The sequence below is a fragment of the Anser cygnoides genome, chromosome 1 (assembly GCF_040182565.1).
Source record: "Anser cygnoides isolate HZ-2024a breed goose chromosome 1, Taihu_goose_T2T_genome, whole genome shotgun sequence".
In the NCBI taxonomy this organism is placed as follows: Eukaryota; Metazoa; Chordata; class Aves; order Anseriformes; family Anatidae; genus Anser; species Anser cygnoides.
This window is the reverse complement of record NC_089873.1, coordinates 55355536-55361832: the sequence shown is the minus strand read 5'-3', so window position 1 is coordinate 55361832 and position 6297 is coordinate 55355536.

Here is a 6297-nt window from a genome sequence, read left to right as displayed (position 1 = left end):
CAAATGAAGCTGTGGAAATCTTGGTGCCCCAACCGAAACCTACCCCCCTGCAGAAATGTTTCTCTGGTGGCTGACTTTCTGCACAGTGTGCATGACCTCCTTGTTTTAGTTTATTTTTAAACCCACCTAATGTAATTTTGGCTGTTCCCATTACTCTGTACCAAAGCCCAGTCCTGCCCTGAATCCTCCTGAGCACCTGGCCTCAGCAGTATCTTTGGCGAGGGCCATTCACAAGCTCACGTGCAGTCTACAGCTACTTCATTTTTGTGTGTTTTTAAGTGCCTTGTGCTTCAGACTTGTTCCTGGTCCCATTTAGGGTCCCATTTAGAAACAGCACCAATAAACATTATAGGTTAGTTTCCTTATAATCCTTAGACTGAGCCCATTCCCTTATCTTTTTCTCTTCCACAGCAGTCTGATGCTTTCAATGTCCCCCTTCTGGGAGACTTTCCATCAAAGTAGAGTTTTGCTGTCCACAAGCAATGCCTTTCTGCTGCTGCTTCTGCCCCCCTTTCTGCAGCAAAGAGCCTGAAACGAACGTGCTACTCAAAATTCACAATTAAAATTTCCTATGAAGAATTTATAGCGTTCTTACTGATTGCCTTATTTGTGCACTCTAATAGGGCACAATCTAAAAATAGACGATCCCTGAAATGTCTGTGAACTTGCAGTTTTTCAAAAGGGGAAGATAAGTCTGCAATCCTGGGCCAGTGGCGATGTAGCAAGACAGTTTAAGAAATGAGGGTTGACTTGGTCAAAGGTTCTCACTTGTATTCTTCTTGCCTCCAGTACCAAATCTCTTACTGACATTTATATTATTTTAAGAAGCGATGTAAATGACATTTCTTCGGTTTCCTACAAGGTTTTAAAAGAAGGCATTGACAGAAATCAAGACCTTTCTCCACAGAAAGCACCGGTTTCTGCCGCGTGAGCTGGAAGAGCCTCCGTGAGCGAGGCATTAACTCTTCCATGAACCGGTCTGCGGTGGGGACCCTCGTTTTGCAGGAGCAGTGCTGACGATCGGCTGGGCGTGGGGGCACGTGGCTCCCCCACAAGCCTTGCACACCCTCCTACAGAGTCATCCCCCTGCATCCCTCTGGACACGTGGAAATGGGGTTGGGTACACGCAGCGTGCACCCTGGTTACGGATATGCAGCCTGAAGTGCTGTATCGAACCAGGAATGTGCAGCGCACGTGATGCTGAGCAAGCCCTGCGTGTTTTGCAGGATTTCAGTGTCCTGACAGATGTTGTACGGGGAGAGAGATGCACCGTGGAGGGGCTCTGATGTAGCCTGCCTGGAAATGAGCTGCTCCCCAAATTCTCGCCACATGTCAGGGATGCCCAGCGCCTACGGCGGGCACCGTGCAGAGCTGCTCGGCGGGGAGGCGTGCTGCGGCAGCCCCTCCGTCTGGCTGGCTCCCGATCGATGCCTGCAGCAGAGGTTTGCTGATCGGGGGGACAGACAAGCTGCTTCTAAACACCAGGGTGCTTAGAAACAAAATGACTTCAATATAAACTTACAGCATCATTGAAAGAGCTGGAAAGGGGATACCAATGCCTGGCTCGCTGGCTGTTTGTTTTTGTTGCTTGGATACATTTGTTCCCTGTGTAAGGGCAAAGCTTAATACGCTGTTTAACAGGGACAGTTAATTTTTAATTATTAGTCTGCTTTTTTTTTTCTTTTTTTTTTTTTTTTTTTTTTTTTTTTCCCTAACCCTCGCTGCTTTAGCAGCTGAGCTGGGTCCACAGCCGGGTCTTATCAGCCAACCTTCAGCCGGGAGCAAGTTTTGCAGGGCTTTGCTCTGTCCCTGCAAAACAGCCTCCAAGGAGCTAAACAAAACTGGGTCCCTGAAGCAAGGGGCTGACACGAGGGCTGTAAGCCGCTGGCGCTGGGGAGAGGAGAGCAGAGGAGCCTGGCTGCAGGCCAGGCTGCCACGGGCTTCGCCTTTGTGGCATCTGCAGGGAGAAGCACAGCAGTGAAAGGGGAAAAGGATCAGCCCCTTCCAGCAAATGTTTGGGCCATTACTGTAAGGATCTCTAAGAGCCCCAAACACAGACGTTTACTTGGAATTGAGGAAAATTGGGAATCTTGACATTTTGAACTTTTTTTTTTTTTAAAGCAAAGTGAAGAGAGAGAAATTTGTCCTTACTGTTGTTTGAAATACATTATAGTTACGTAAAAAAAACCACAAATCTTTCAAGGCCATATCACTCCTCGCCCTGCCAAATGAAATAAAAAATAAAAACCCATTGTTTTACTCCTGCTTATGTTTCCTGTGCCTTATGGCTTGAACCATGAATCTCTTGGCTGAAATCCATTCCAGTAACGATTTAATTTGGGAGCCACGCTTCACCTTTCTAAAAATAAGGAAAACTGAGAAGAGCAACTAAGCTGTGACGAATAAAGATATAAAATAATATTCTGCAGGATCTCAAATTAAAGAAACTACGTTGCTCAGAGAATGCATAAAATCAAACATTACAAGCCCGCCTCGATGCACCAAGCTCTTTCCTGGCATTTTAGCCCTATTCTACAGTCTGGACCTTTTCCAAAGAGAGAGCAACAAATCATCAGTCATATCTTTTTTTCCCCAGACACTTACTAAGAACCAGGCACACATGCAAAAATAAAGGAATGTAGAAAACATCCACCCACTTCTGTTTGACTGTCAGTGTTTTTAAAGCATTTGGCTCAAACCGTTGCCCAGAACTGGACGTCAAACTACTGCAAAACCCAAACCAGATAAATGTCCCTAAAAGGGACAGAAATAAATCTAACTAAGGACCCAGGAGTTAATGGGACAAAATGTATATTAGGTGCCTGAATTTAAAGAAAGGAGAGAAGCAGCGTGGAACAGCAGCGTTGCCTTTCTCAGGGTGTACACACATGTGGCAATCCAGGGCAGTCCAGGCTCCCCTTAGATGAGCCAAAACCCCACAGTTGTGCTGGGAGGACCTCACCAGAGCATGCATCAGGTCGAAGGGTACAGAAAGGCTGGGGTCAGTGTGTGCAACCCCGCTTGGGGGTCAATGCCAGCAGCTGTGAGGTCGCCACGGACGCTGCCAGTGCAGAAAGCCCACGAGGCTGTCAGAATAATGCAAAATTTTACAGCTTACAGCGCTCACAAGAGCAGGATCTCCGAACAGCTCCGGAAACCTGCTGCGGCACACAGCTGGTGCACGGCAAAATAATTGGGAGAGAAATCCTACTAGCCAGGGAATTAAAAAAAAAGGCACCAGCAAACCCAGCCGCGGGGAAACGCGGCTGAAGGAACACAAGTCGTGCTGAGCTTAGAACAAAGGTATGCACGGACCAATTGAAAAATACTCCAGCAGCATTTTTAACTTGTTAGGTTAAAGTCGAGCCTCCTCAGCCACCATTGGCGCAGACCCTCGGAGCGGTGGCAGCTCGGTGGCCGCCTGCGTGCCCCCCCTCGGGCTCCGGGTCTGGAGATTGAGAACCTGAAAAGCTCCACTTCGGAAGCAGCTGGGCTGTGAACTTTTCCTGCCTTCCTCCTGGCAAAAACATACCCCCAGCGTTCCTCCCCGGAGCAGCCGGTTGCTCTGCCAAGCTGTGGCTAAAGTCTGGGTCTGGGCTGTACATCAGGAACGTCCCTTGAGAAGTGACCGCGGCGTACTGGCGGCCTCTCCTCCCTCAGCACCTGGGTTCCTTCTTGGCTGTGTTTGTTCAACATCAAAGCTGCTGGGTTCGGTGGAAAGAAGCTATCAGCGACAGCCCCAGCCATCCTCCGCTCCTGGCATACCACAGGAGCAGGAGTGAGATATTATTTCTGCTCTGTTATCAACAGGTTCCCTTTTTTTTTTTTTTTTTCCCCCACCAAACAGCAGAAAGTCATTCGAAATGCAGAGCCATGCAAAGCTTCCATTTAGGGCCTGATCTGGCACAAATGCTTTTATTGCGTGCAATTGCTCGAGTGAAGAACTAGGGGTACAATAAAAGAGAGAACTGTTGAACTGTTCCAAGGTCCTTTACGAGCAGATATGAAGGATATTACGCCCAAGCTCAGATGGCCTTGGCAAGTCGCTACCCACCTTCCCGCTTGTATTTAGGGATTGCTTTCTGGCTCATATAAAAGACCAGCCTTCTGTTTCCAGGTGCAGTCTTTCTGGGGAGAAAAACCCACGCTGCAGCACCGCTCCAGGACATTATTTGCTGCTCCATGGGTGCCACTGTCACAGCATGAGCAGCAGGACCAGTTGCAAGCATGAGAAGAGGCTCCCGGTGGGCTGGGGGGGGGATATCTGTGCTTTACACCTAGGTAACAACACGGGTTATTGTGCCCTGTAGCCCATGCTGCCTTTGATATATCACAAGCTCACTTAGTCATCTGGGAAAACAAAGGTCATTATTGTTCTCCGGGCGTACAGCGAAGGTGTGCTCCCTCCTCTCCGCCTGCATTGCAGGGAGTAGATCTTTATTAGAGGGATGCAGGCTCGGAGGTGAGGGGCCCCCAGCCCGCCGCGGGGCACCCCACATTCCTGGCAGCTCCATGAGCGGAGGGGAAGGGCAGAAAGGGCACCCTGGGCAGACACTCCGTGGGTTTGCAGGCAGTGGGAAGACACGGGCCTGCACGTCCCGTCAGGGCAGCACAAGTCCACCCACGCAGTGGGGCTGCGGGGGGAGCGAGCGGTGGGGTCAGCAGAGGAGCCGGCCGGGTCGGGAAGCGCCGCGGGGGGATGTTGCTTCACCGTCTGCAGGCAGAGTTCAAGTTCACAACCCCGGCACCTTGTCAGCGGGCCAGCGCTCGCACGGATGAAGGGAAAGCGACGGCCGGGGGTCGCTCTGCCTCTGCTCTTTGCAAGGCCGGAGGGGCACGGTGAACGTGGCACGGGCACGGCGAGCGCACGGCAGGCCGTGGGTGCTGCTGCAGCGAGGCGCCGGCGGGCACGGCGAGCCCCAGGGTGCTGGGGAGGTCGGAGGCAGGCTGAGCAGCGCGGCCGGAGGAGTCCACAATGCACGCACGCAGCTGTTGGCGAGGAGCCCGGGAGCTGGCGAGCGGCCTGGGGAAAAAAAAAAATGAACAAAACACTAAAACAGGCGCAACCGAAGGGGGCCAGGCTGGGGAGGGGCGCTTATGGAGGCCTGAAGTCCTTAGCTCCCGTGTCGGGAAGGCACGGGGAGCCCCCAAAATCAGCCTTACCCAGAGCATTTCGCACATCCCAAGCAACTCAAAGCAAGGAGATGGCACCTCGGGGGAAGGAGGTCTTACTCCCGTGTGCCACGGTCACACTTTTGCTTTCACATTTATCCCTCACAGCAAATGCAGGGGGCTCTCGAGAGGAAGCACAGCTTGAAATCTTCCCTGGGGAATCCTCCCCGTGTGCTGGCACAAGGCCTGAGCACACCCAGTCCCACGCACGGCCCCAGCATGGGTCGGGATGCCCCGGGGGAGCGTGAGGTGCGTGGGGCCCGGCGGGGTGAAGGATCGGGGAGCAGGGCTCGGACCAGCCGTGGGGCAGCACTTAAAGCATCACAAGCGCCAAAGCTCACCCCCTTGCTCACCTTCTCACAGCCCGATCCCGTTTGTAACACATACCGGGGCTGCTGCACGCAGCTGTGAATGTTTTTATCCAGACTTTGGAGTTTCAAGGACTGGATTTATCAGCGCACCTGTGCAGGGGCTACTGAGCCCTGTTGTGAGAAGCAAAGCTTTTCTGTGGATCAACAACCCAAGGAGGAGACGGGAAGCCGAGGGAAGAGTTCAAAGATCGATTTTCATTCTGGCAAAAGGTTAAGGGTAGGGAATATGGACGCTGCCTCTGAGGTCCTGGATAGCTTGGCGTACGAACGGATAATCTGGAAACAAAGATGAGCAATATGCTAAAAATCTTTAAGAGATGACTCAAAGCTATAGACTCTTGAGGAGATCAGAAAGGACTGTAAATAAAATGCAAATGTGGTAAACGGGCAACAACATGCATTTGCCAAGGTTTGCCTTGGTGCATGCCAAGGAAGAAAAGACCAAAAAGATTGCAACACAAAATTTATAAAGCTCCAGATTGTCTCCAGCAACTCGGGAAAGGGTCTGAATATCACACAAACCCTGGCTCTGTGAGTGGATACAGGTTAAAAAAAAATAATAATAAAATAAAATAATAATAATAAAAATATTAGCATGCAGAGAAAGAAGAAGGGGAGAATAACATTCAAAATATGATAATGCTGTTATGTAAATCAGCGGTGTGGCCTCTCTGGGAATACTGTCTGCAGTTCGAGCAAGCCTTTCTCAGAAAGGGCTGATTAGGGGCATGGCGAACTCGCTCGCAAAGAGAGA